The sequence below is a fragment of the Anser brachyrhynchus genome (genome assembly GCF_964034855.1).
Source record: "Anser brachyrhynchus genome assembly, chromosome: 1".
Lineage (NCBI taxonomy): Eukaryota > Metazoa > Chordata > Aves > Anseriformes > Anatidae > Anser > Anser brachyrhynchus.
In genome coordinates this window covers 63,082,198-63,095,947 of record NC_137694.1, presented here as the reverse complement: position 1 = coordinate 63,095,947, position 13,750 = coordinate 63,082,198, and positions in this window count along the sequence as shown.

Here is a 13,750-nt window from a genome sequence, read left to right as displayed (position 1 = left end):
CATACTACACCTAGAAGCAGAATAAGTTCTGAAACAGAAGTGACAATTTCAGCTGATTATATAATTCTTCTTCGTTTCATTTCATGTAAGTCACTGTTATGTTTTACGCCTAACAGTCACTTACTTCATCTTGAAACAATTAATCTTGTTTATAGTTCAGAAGCAAGTGTGTGATCCTTGTGGAATGATAGGTGAATGTAAACAGAAAAGATGCTTACTCACTGCTAGTGTTCAAACCACTCAACATTAACTTGGGAACATTGTGCCAACTGTTGCAACAAACATTTCTGTAACGTGAAGCAATGCTTCACAACAATGCCCTTATCAACACACTGAAAGGGAATCTAGAACACTCCTTTGGCAGTTCTCTGACAAAACTTTCTATCATTCAGTGCTCTTTTTTGAGACACATCTATAAAACTGACAGGAAAGAAAACAAATTGTTTTTATTCCCCTCTGTACATATATAGAGATCATTGTGTTCCTGGAAATTCTCCAATGCCATCTCTTCCTCTTATCGGTATGTCTGCCTTAGAGACAAGTACTGCCTGGAGCCTAGTTGGTGTTTTTGTTATTTTTATTAAAATTAAAAAATATACATATTTTATGAAAGCAAACTCCAAATTTTTTCTACTTTGATCTGAACTCTTTGGTGTCTGGAGGCAGAGTCAAGGTTGTGTTTCTCTCAACAAATTTTGATGAGATAATACACCAACTATGTTTCCAAACAGATCTAACGTCAGGCTTACAGGACTCTTACAATATAAACCATAACTCAGGATAGATTCTCCTTAGTTTACTCACTGGAGTCTGCAAAGTCTTTGCAATCCTCTTCTTATTTGCCCCATGATAGAAAAAAAAAAAAAAAAAAAAGTACAAAATCACTATGTCTCCCTTTCATCTGAAGGCCAGGAAACCACCAGGAAAATCTCAAGTCTCTCTGGCTTTTGAAAGCTGATTCTTAGTTTTTTAACTCTCACTGGACAAAAGTCACAAGCTGTGATGAATAAAACCTGTCTTTCAGCTTCTGAGTATTGGTATTCCCAATTCAGATGCCTTTTGGTCTACATAAACTATAATGAAGGTGAAAAAAAAAATCAGGGCATCTTCCTTTTTAATCCCAATTGAAACAGTAGTCCTTGGTCACAGGACAGGGGGTAGGTCAGGCAACTTTTGGGCTAAAAAAATCCCAAGAATATTTACATTATTTATGTTCATTTGTATTAAACAAGAGCTGATGGAAAGGACACAAAGTTTTCCTCTCTTCTGTAAGCTTGTATTTTGGCAGAATGAGAGGCTTTGCAAGGGACCAAACTTTCATCTCACTTTTCCATATCTTTTTCTGCTTCCTCATTTTTAGCTTTATGATAGGAGACTGATAGGGGCATTTAACTAATGCCGTGAGAGTGATGTGTGCTCTGACATGCTGCACTGCAGAAAGCATCAAGCTGAGCTAGTCAGAATATTTTAATAATTGCACAATATTGTATCGTTTGTCCAACTCAGAGCAGTTTGTGGAGACTTATCTTACAAAATTTTAGAAGGGCAATGACTAAGGCCTAGGGTTCTCTGGTCATTTCTGTTGAGAGAAAGGAAGTACAGGAAAGCTTAAAGCTAATCTTTCAAATCTGAAGATAAGTTTTTGATGTATTTTCATTTTGTCTGAGGGTTTTTTTTTTTTTCCTCATCAGGAAACTATTTTTATTGAAACATCAAAAGCCGTCAAAATTGGAATTAGTGTTCCTGAGACATCTTATTTTTCAAAATCAATGAAACAGCTTTCTTAGACACTAATGGGCTCTTAAAAAAGTCCCCTGTGCAACAGGATTGAAACACTACATTAAAATTATTTCTCTCCTGCATTAAAAATCAGTTTTCTCAAATACAGCACAAAATGAAGCAGTAGTGTCAGATGACCAACATCAATAACAATATGTTTCTGTGAAAACATGGATAAGTCAAAATTCTGTCTTTAGTGAATCAGTATAGATTCATTATCAAAACACTTTCAGCACAGGAAATCTGAAGTTGTTGCAAGGGGCAAAGCCTGTGCTTTGTAAAAGAGCATTACAGTTTATTTGCCAGATGATGTTTCTTATTTGTTGTCGTTTTGTTTTTGGTTTTGTTGTTTTTGTTTGTTTGTTTGTTTTGGTTGGTTGTTTTATTTGGAGCTACTTTAGCCACACCTAACATTTTTTTTTTTTAAACAAACATGGTCATAAGTCAGTCTGTCAGAACACTGTGAAAAGAATTAGCTCTCTGAGATGCAGGAAAATCACTTTGAGCCAATCTCTCAGTTTGGTGAGATAAATGTAGGCATGGGACTTCTGTCTAACACATCTGTGTGTCGAAAGAATGCCCATAGGACAAACTGAAAACTGATACTGGAGAAAGGTAAGCCCCACATAGGTAAGACATGCAACCAGATGAAGGTAAAGCAGGCCCAGCCGCTGTACAGTATGAACAATGACTCCATTTGAGGATTTTGCTCACCCACACCAGCTGGCTGGAGAAGCAGCATGCTTGTGGGGTGGCCACAGGATCCTGACTAGAGCTATTAGTTTACATGAGCACTTGGGACTAAGTTTGAACAAGCGTTGTGATGGGTTCACAGGTGAATTCTGCCCTGTGAGGCATGAGCAGCCTCCATGACAGATGGTCCTAACCTGTGGCACTGTGAAAAGAATTCCGCTTACTTTAATTTCTCTCCCTCACTCCAAACTCAAGGGAGAGGGTAATAAAAAGGATAATAAGGATAATAAGAAGGGTGTTTTTAAAGTATGTAAACAATAAAAGGAAGACTAGGGATAATGTGTGTCCCCTGCTGAACGAGGGGGGTGTCCTGGTAATGGGGGATGCTGTGAAGGTGGAGATACTGAATACCTTCTTTGCTTTGGTCTTTGCTTCAAAGACTCCCCCCTGGAACACCTGGACCCTGGAGGGAGGAGAAAGGGGCTGGAAAATGGAGAGCTCCCCCCTGGTTGATGAGGGAGTGGTTTGGGAGAGTCTGGGTGGGATCAACGCACACAAATCCATGGGCTCTGATGGGATGCAACCACGTGTGCTGAGGGAGTTAGCAGAGGTGATCACCGAACCACTCTCTATCATCTTTGAAAGGTCCTGGAGAAAAGGAGAGGTGTCTGAAGACTGGAGGATAGCCAATGTCACTCCGATCTTCAAGAAGGGCAAGAAGGAGGATCCGGGAGACTGCAGGCCAGTCAGTCTCACCTCTGTCCCTGGAAAGGTGTTGGAACAGCTTGCTCTGGATGCCATCTCCAAGCAATTGGAAGAGAAGAAGGTTATGAGGAGTAGTCAGCATGGATTCACCAAGGGGAAATCGTGCTCGATCAACCTCATTGCCTTCTATGATGACATCAACAGCTGGGTAGATGGGGGGAGAGCAGTGAATGTCATCTATCTTGACTTCAGCAAGGCTTTTGATACTGTCTCCCATGACATCCTGCTAGCAAAGCTGAGAAAGTGTGGGATAGATGAGTGGAAGGTAAGGTGGGTTGAGAACTGTCTGACTGGCCAAGCTCAGAGGGTGGTGATAGGGGGCGCAGAGTCTGGCTGGAGACCTGTGACTAGCGGTGTTCCCCAGGGGCTGGTGTTGGGTCCAGTCTTGTTCAACATCTTCATTGACAACCTTGATGAGGGAATAGTGTCTGCCCTCAGCAAGTACGCCGATGATACAAAGCTGGGAGGAGTGGCTGACATGCCAGAAGGCTGTGCTGCCATTCAGCGAGACCTGGACAGGCTGGAGAGTTAGGCAGAAAGAAACCAAATGAGGTTTAATGAGAGCAAGTGTAGAGTCCTGCACCTGGGAAGGAACAACTGCATGTATCAATACAGGCTGGGGGATGACCTGCTGGATAGGAGCTCTGTGGAGAAGGACCTGGGGTTCCTGGTGGATGATGGGTTGACCATGAGCCAGCAGTGTGCCTTGGTGGCCAAGAAGACCAAAGGGATCCTGGCATGCATTAAAAGGAGTGTGGCCAGCAGGTCAAGGGAGGTGATTCTTGCCCTCTGCTCTGCCCTGGTCAAGCCTCACCTGGAGTACTGTGTCCAGTTCTTGGCTCCCTGGTAAAAAAAAAGACAGGGATCTCCTGGAAAGAGTCCAGCAGAGGGCCACAAAGATGATATGGGGCCTGGAGCATCTTCTCTACGAGGAAGGCCTGAGAGACTTGAGTCTGTTCAGCCTTGAGAAAAGAAGATTGAGAGGGGATCTTATTAATGTTTACAAATACCTGTAGTGTGGGAGACGGAGGGATTTGGCCAACCTCTTTTTAGTGGTTTGTGGGATAGGACAAGGGGCAATGGCCACAAAATGGATCACAGGAAGTTCCGCACCAACATATGAAAGAACTTCACGGTGAGGGTGACGGAGCACTGGAACAGGCTGCCCAGGGATGTGGTTGAGCCTCCTTCTCTGGAGGTATTCAAGGCTCATCTGGATGCCTACCTGGGCAACCTGCTCTAGGGAACCTGCTTTGGCAGGGGGGTTGGAGCCGGTGATCTCTCTTGAGGTCCCTTCCACCCCTATAATTCTGTGATTCTGTGAGAGTAATGACATTATTCCAGGACTATCTCTACAAACCCATTTCCATTAAAGCCAAGTGGGAACTTTTTCCTTCTTAATCCCTAAACTCTTCAGTTCTGGAAAATGGAAGTAATCTTGAGTTTTTCTGGTGTTATTAAATAAGGAAATATGTAGCAGAATGATACACTGCCTGTCATTTTATCTGAGTTTAAGACACAATATGTTTTCTAACCCTATGACATTCCTTTGTGTTCTTCTTAATTAGAAAACAAATGTTGGCATTTAGATTCAGCACAGTTTTGGATATCAAAAATTGTTCACTTTTTAAAAAATCTTTAGCTAACTAATTGGTTTCCAAACCTGAAATCGGGTGTTTATAAGACATTTAAGGAGAAGAAATCAGTATTCTATTGAGAATGCTGTTGGCCAAGCTGTTCACCAAGCTAAAGTACTCTAAAAACTTGGCAAATCTGAAAAATAGCATCTTTATAAATATGAGATCTTCTAGAAAAAGAAAGTTTCTATTTCTATTTAATATCATCCCCAAGTCCCTATACCTTTAAATAAACACCTTTTAAATATTTTTTTAGACAACCTCAAAGGTAATGTTTACAATGGAAGGTGTGAAAGCAACAGAAAAAGATGACCAAATAAATTCCTGAAAGTTATTTGAAACAAGCCCATTCTTACTAGAGTGCTCTCCTAAAAAGTAGATTTATCATTGATTTTGAGGTGAAAAAATATTATTTAGCCTTGTCAAGAGTGGCCAGCCTTTTCAAATTTATTTTAAATGAAAAATTCACAATAAATACATTACTGGGGGTGATGTAAACTAAACATTATTAGTTATCATTATAGCAGAGTAGAGAATATCTGAATAACCTGAAATATAACTAATTATTGATACTAGTTGGTCAGGATGGGGTGGAATGTTATGGCTGGAAATTATCATTTAAATTCTCTGATTCCTGCAGGCTTCATCATCTTGGAAACTGTCAGTCAACTCACACAGATGAACATATGCAATTCATACTGTACCTTGAGAAAATACTGTAGGAAACTTTTGCTACACATTTCTGCTTTTTCCTGGGTTTCATTTATTTTCTCTTCGTACTGAACTGAAGCAGAATAGAATAAATCAATTTTCATTCTTTTCTTCAGACTTTTCACTCTTTCCTCATCCATTGCTCCCAACAGAACTATGAGAGGATTTCTCATATTTTCCAGTTACCAATGGTGTAGAAGAGAGGACTTCTATCCTGTGACCTCATAAAAGGACTTCCACCTTGTTGACTCAGACATGTATGGGAGTAAAATAATGGAATTTTCAATTCACTGGCTAAAGAAAAATCTCAACATTTATATATATGTATATAAAAGAGCTTAATCCAAAAGGAGAATACCACACTTCCTTTTTTTTTTTTTTTTTTTTTTTTTTTTAATACCAGCAAAAAAAACATTATATTTAAAATAAAATTCAATATCTTCTTTTCCTTGGAGAGAATGCAACATTTTTATGGATATAAAAATTATGATGATTTTAAAATGAAAATACTTCTGAGAAAGAAAAAGAATAGCCTTAAAATATTTTGTTTCCTCATTTAAAAATCCAACATTTGACAAAAAAAATATTTTATTGCTAAATATATGAGTAATGTTATTCTCTCTGAAGTTACTTTAGCTAGCAAAATTACTTTTCTCACAGTTAAAAAGGATCTCCTTAGCTCTCGTGTGAAAAGTACTTTAGTGGTTGTGGCTGAATCTTCAATGAACAGCACTGGGAGAGCCATCCTTGCTATACTTGTAATAAATTATTATCAGAGATTTTTCTTCGCTCAGTGCCAGTTAAGGAAATGATGTACAACAAAGAACGAGTAAACATACCTGCTCCATCTAATTCCTATTAAGATAGTCCAGAACATGTTCAATTTTCAATTCTGAAATTTCACAGCTTGCATAACAAAAGCAGGTCATCTAACTTTTTTTTTAGCTAGTGCTCTGATGGATAGGCTTGCTGCTAACAGGGACTATGGTCTACATCAGGATTAGTTCTCGTATTTGGTTATACCTGCTCTCTCCTCTCAGATAAGGTCTGCTCTTTTTGCGTCTCTAGGAGCATTTACTTCTCTTGGGACAAATCACCGTATTTCCTGATCCATAAAAATGCATTGGTCTTATCAATGTTTTCCTCTGGGAACATCAACAGAGAAATATTGTGCACTAGGAGCTTAATTATTCATTAGTTTATGGCCAGCTTCTTCCTCTTTTATAATCACCATTTCAGCTGATGCAATAATAACAAGACAATAATATTGTGCCTAAAACAACTCCCCTACTAAGAAAGAAGTGGAAGCAGATGTTTAGAGTGGATGGCTGGCAGATTACTGAAGTTCTTTTCCATTGCTATAGAAGCCCTGGGTAGACATGCATTCAATTTAAGTCAAATAATGTATCTTGCTTTAAATTACACCCCCTCTGCATTTTCATGCCAGGAAACGAATTCATGAGAGTTCATCATGTGTCTACAACAGAAAATTATTTTTCTCTTGTGAGTTTCTAAAGCTTAAAATATATATTCCCAGAACAGGCCTAGTAGCATACTGCATGAATTTTTTAGTACACTCATTGTAAAACGATAAATTATACGCTACCAATGACACCATGCACCCTATTTTTCTTCAAATCACATATGAATATGAGTTTATCCAACTGGCTTTTTGTTGTTATTGTTATAACAGAATCACACTTATGTCTGAATTTCCCCTCATGTTTGGGTTTTAGATCTCGCAAAGTATTCAGTGGTGATAGTTTTTTTTGAACAGATCTTCCTTTTAAATTGCTCTGTTTATGCAAGCTCTATGTTAAAAGCATATATATTTGTGTATATGTATATGGGTGTGTATATATATATATACACGTGTGTACACATACATATATATAATATACTTGAAGTTCTTACAGGCATTCTTTCTCTTCCAAGTTGGTGATCTATTGGACTATGGAGCAGGACTGTATCATCAGGTATTATTTATTATCTACATTAGTTTTCTTTCTACCTGCAAGATTATGATATATTTTCAGCAAATTTATATAAAATGCATATTCTAATGCATCAAATATTTTATTGTTTAGCAGTCTTCCAGTATACAAGAGACAGCTAGAAAGAGGACAGGGATTGGCTGTTTGCTGGATATGGGACTGGAAGAGCTTGGCTTAATTTGCAACAAGTAATCAGACTAGGTATTGGGAAAATACTCAAAGACAGTGAAGCTCTGGAACAGGTTAAGTGAAAATGCTGCTAAATTTTGAGAGTTTACAGAACAGGTTAAACAAAATTTGTCAGCTGTGGTCCAGACACAGCTGACCATTTTTCAGGACAAAGGAGGGAGCTTATAGGTATCCTGATGTTCTTTCCAGACACATAGTATTCGCATGTATGGTAATCTAAAAATCATTTATGCTAACCTCATCATATACCTGGCTTCTGCTTGTTACACTGAAATTTTATTGTTAATTTGCAGTGTTAATCATCAATAACTGGTGACCCAAATTTAGAAAGTGCCATCCTGAAAAGTTCAGTAATTTGAGGCATGCCACTATTCAGAGACTCAATTTAGCTAATCTTCCCACATGTATCAGGGAGATCTAAATTTCCAGAGTTTCTGGTGCTCCCCTGGTAGCTCAGACTCATCGGGACATGTAAAAATCAGGATATAAGTGATCCATAATGGTAACATCTCCCATTAGAGGCCTACCTGATCTTAAATGCCTAACTGATGTGTTTGCTAATTTCTGGCTCTTACCTGAAGCCCAGTAAAAGGGAGTCTTTCTGTATTTTTGTTTGATGGCATTATGCTGATGAAACTATGAAATAGTTAAAGCATATTTTGAAAACTGGCATATGTTTCCATAGGTAAATCAAGCATATCTATGTGCTACAAAATATATTACCATGTGGCTGAAAAGGAGAAGGAAGAGGAAATCTGAGATGGCAAACTGTTCAGGCACATGTTATACATTTACAGACTCATAGAATCATTTAGGTTGGAAAAGACCCTTAAGATCATCAAGTCCGACCATCACCTAATACTACCAAATGCACCACTAAACCATGTCCCTAAGTGCTACATCCACATGTCTCTTAAATGCCTTCCGGGATGGCAACTCCACCACCACTCTGGGCAGCCTGTTCCAATGCATAACTACCCTTTTCATAAATAAATTCTTCCTGATAGCCAATTTAAACCTCCCCTGGCACAACCTGAGTCCATTTCCTTGTGCTCTGTCACCTGTCAGCTGAGAAAAGAGACTGACACACATCTTGCTGTAATCTCCTTTCACATAGTTGTAGAGAGCAATGAGGTCTACTGTCAGTCTCCTCTTTAGACTAAACAACCCCAGTTCCTTCAGCTGCCCTTAATAAATCTTGTTTTCTAATCCCTTCACTAGCTTCATTGTTCTTCTCTGAACATGTTCCAGCAACTGAATATCTTTCTTGTAGTGAGGGGCCCAAAACTGAACATAGAACTCAAGGTGCGCTCTCACCAGTGCTGAATACAGATGGACAATCACCTCCCTGGTTCTGCTGGCCACACTATTTTTTCCACAGGCCAGGATGCCACTGGCTTTCTTGGTCACCTGGGCATGCTACTGCCTCACGTTCAGTTGGCTATTGACAAAAAAACCACAGTCCTCTTCTGCCAGACAACTTTTCATCATCTCTTCCCCAAGCCTATACCACTGCATAGGGCTGTTATGTACCATGTTCAGCCTTGTTGAATGCCATATAATTGGATGTAGGCTGTTGATCTAACTTTTTTTTCAGATCCCTCTGCAGAACCTTCCTATCCACAAGCAGATCAACATTGCCACCCAACTTGGTGTCATCTGAAAACTATTGAGGGTACACTCGATTCCCTCATCAAAGTAGTTGATAAAAATATTAAACAAAACTGACCCCAATACTGAGCCCTGGGGAACACTATTTGTGACCAGCCTCCAACATAATTTAACTCCGTTCACGACTCCTTGGGCCTGGCTATCCAGGCAGTTTTCAACCAGTGAACAGTACTTCCATCCAAGACATGAGAAGCCTGTTTCTCCAGGAGACCATTGTGGGAAACCATATCAAATGCTTTGCTAAAGTCCAAGGAAACATTCACAGCCTTTCCCTTGTCAACTAAGCAGCTCATCTTATCACAGGAGGAGATCAGGTTGGTCGAGCAAGGTCTGCCTGCCACAAACCCATGTGGATCAGGTCAGATCACCTGGTTGCCCTTTATGTGCTGTGTCATCACTTATACATATGCATTTTATTGTCCTCTGTTCAAAGCAGTTAAATGACCTGCACAAATTGCTCCAGAGCATTGTATTCCTAGGACTATAAAAATATCATAATAGATAAGAGTTAAATGAAAGAGAGGTGACTGATCTTTTTGAACCAGTTGTTTTATAATTAAAAGTACAACTTGCTTAGGAGAGATATGTTCCTTAATTATTTCATGTCCTCTGATGACCCTCCTTTCTCATCTTGTAAATAATTTGATTTTCTTCTAAGTAAAAAATAATAGAAGAGATGCATAAAATGAAACCTGTAATGCAGTCTTCAAGCAAGAAGGTCTCAAAGCACCAAAGAAATCAAAGCATCGGTTGTCATCTGTGGCAATTCCACTGTTTACAACTGATATGATCTTTGAAAGCCTTATCTGTCAACACCAAAATGACATAACGATAATGCAATAGGGATATTCAAGTTCAACAGATTTATTTGAATGTGATTTGCATGGGGCAGCTGTTCCTAAAAACTGGCTTATCAGATGATAATATTAGTGACAAGCTCATAATACTTCATCATCATGAAAAGTGGATGCTTATTGCTAATACAGCAGTCTGTTTCTTCTCATTCACAGTAATTTTAGTGATGTGATGTGTGCTGTCTCTGCTTAACATTTTTTTTAAAGAGCCATTAGTCTACAGGGGAAACTATACTGCAGCAAAAAAGTCCTCAGTTGGAAGTCAGCTATCCTGAACACAATTTCTACCTGATATTCTAGAGGACGCTGATGAAGAGATGCAATAGTTAATTTCCCAGGAAAATAATTTAATTTAGAAGAGAGTGCAAGCAAGTGGAAATAGGATAAGAAATAGTACCAAAAATCTTGCCTTCCTGTACAATTTTGAGAATTAGTTACAAAATGCTCAGCTGAAAACTTTTAAAAATCATCTTTATTTTTAAATATTTAAATATCTAAATATCAGTCAAGAGATCAACTGTTTTCTTGTTCTTTTCAATTCTCTTTACAGCCATCTAATTCTTTCTCCTACTTTCTCAAAGTATGTACAAAGATTGTTAGGTAACCCCTAATATGAACACACTCACTATCAAACTGGAATATATCTATCAGCAAGCAAATAGTGATTGGGAAAGATATGGTGTCTGAATTGCTCTGTTCCTCCATGTAAGCAGGCCATTTTTTCTGTCTGCTTAGGCTAAAAGACGTGAGTGTTACTGCCTGCTAGCAGAAGGAGCATTCCCAGAAGTAAGTTCATGTGTCCAGGTCTGTCATACCTAAAGCTTCAGTTGTTTCCTGTGAAATTTGTTCTGCTTGTGAATAAAGAAAATCTGCTAAGCTGAAGGACTGGAAAGAAAAGGATGTTTTAGGCAGTGATTTTGTTATTCTGTGCTTGAAAGTACGCCTAATAGAACAAAAGCTTATAATTTCTGTATTGGATACCAAATCAGTGCCTGAGAAATACTTCTCCATTGCACTCCAGTGCCTGAATGGAACATTCGTTCCTACTGAACCTTGTTGGTATAGAGCTCATATGAACAGGTCTTCTTTTTGCAAGCCCCAATATTTTATTTTTAAATTAAATTGAACTATAACCCAGAACACCTAGCTCAATGTCTGGCAGTGGTATGCACTGGACAGTTACTTATGCCACAAAAGCAGGTAGGGAGGAACTTCAACAGAAACTAAAACTACACATTATTATTAATACATTTTCCATTTCTTTTTCTGAGGACTGGTCCATCCACAGCTGTCTGCAGGCTGTGTAGGTGCCAAAATCATGGCAAACTTGGAAAGATGGAGAAAGAATGTAGTCATATTTAACACTGTTTCCTGGATATATTTTTCTTCCCCCTGAAGACCTTTCAAGCTGTCAATGTTTCTAAAAATAAACAAGCTTATGAGCAATGTAGCAATGAATGCCTTTATGGTCGGTGATGAGAATGAGTGCCCAAAGGCAAAGAAACCCCCTAGGCTGCTGTCACATTGCACTGTTAAATTGGTGAAAGTAGATATTTCTTGACCCTAAAATGTTTACCTATGGGTGAAAAAGAATAAAAACTACCGTTTTGTAGACAAAAATAATACTTCACAGAAATGTGGGAAAAAACCCAACTCCTGAATCAAATACCTAAGATGAAAAATGATCAGATTAATTAAAAGGGTAAGAAAAAAATAACATTTAATTTAGACTGAAATTAATGTTGTATGTGGCAGATGAAACAAATCAGGATGAAAAACAGAAAGTTCTTGCTACGTAGCAGATAATGCCTTATTCAGCTTCAGCTTTGAGGTATGAAACATGGGAATTAACTCAATTTCCAAACAGAAAATATGACTCTTAACAGGAGCAGTCCTGGAGAAGTGGATGGATATGCTGTATAATTGCTTAAGCAGTGATGTTAACTTTATAATCTACATATATCTTATAAAGCTGTCAAAAACTTCCTGGAGAAACCATAATGCAATTGGTATGCAAATGAGGTTGGAGATCTTCGACTTCTTAAGGCCCAGAGAAGAATAAAACTTTTTTTTTTTTTAATTTTTCTCCCTGACCCAGAGGTCAGACACAACCTTTTGCTCTTCTTAAAAGTGTTTCTATTCAGCTCTCCAATCTAAACCTATCTAGACTATCCACTGTTATTGCTTCCAGTTTGTAAATAGTTATATTTTACAAAATGAACAAATTCCCCACTTCAGGATCCTCTAACATTACTTTTTTTTTTTTTTTTTTTTTTTCTCTTTGACTCTTTAAACTGGGGCACCATGTTACTGGCCCAAAGAACAACCAATGCCTCTTTGAATTTATTTCATTCTCTGGCTTTAGATGACATTTTATTATTCAGAACACAAGAATGCATAAGTAATGTCAAGAGAAGTGAGTTTCTTAGTCTGGACAGCTTGGTGTAGTCTCTCTATGTAGGATGATACTTCTTGAGTAAGTTTGGTAGCATTAGACTATGAAAAAGTCCTTGGCTCTGTATAAGCACTGCTCTGCAACAACTGAAACATCAGTGTGTTATCAGCATTTTTCTCATCCTAAATCCAAAACACAGCACCATACCAGCAACTAGAAAAAAAACTAATTAACTCTATCCCAGCTGAAACCAGGACACCTGCTCTGCAAGAGACGTTTGCTTCCTCCCCAGATGTACTCTGCATTGCTGGCATTAAGTTACAGATTACAGTCCTAGCTAGGACTGTACATTTTAATATAATTATTCTCTTCCTTCTGGTTCAATCATCATTCCTTCAACAGCAGTGACCAAAGCATTTTCAGAAAATAAGTCAGTTCTAAAGTCCATGCTCGCATGAGATAAAGACAGGTGAAACACTCTGAAAGTAACCAAGAGTATAATTTCTAGTGCATATTATCCTACTGTTAGATTTGAAGATTGAGTAAATCTCAACTGCAGAACAGAAAAGGTTGTAAAACTAGCATAGTTATTTAAATTTAGTTTCTGATCTCTAGGCTTGATCTTCCTCTTCTTCATTAGCGTAATTTATTTGATCTCATATGGATCCTATTTCTAGACAGGATGACAATGGCAGTCAATAATTTTTCATCTCTTTTGTATGTGGATAAATCACTTTTACAACAAGAATAAAGGACAGCTAAACTTAAAATTCTGTCTAATCCTGCCAATCTTTTACTCAGATTGAAACCTATATATTTTGTTTATATAAGATAAATGAAAATGAACTGACACGCAAAACTGAAGAGGAAAGCAAGGCAAAATAACAAGTAGAAATCCAAGTGAAGACAGCAGTGTGGTTATGCAAAAGATAAGAAATTAATGAAGAGAAAGTAGGTATAGATACCATCCATCAGTTGAAACAGACTCTAGAAAATTTAATTTTCATACTCATGGCAAATGCAGGTTTGTGTATACTTAAATGATAGATCTGAGGCAAGAGT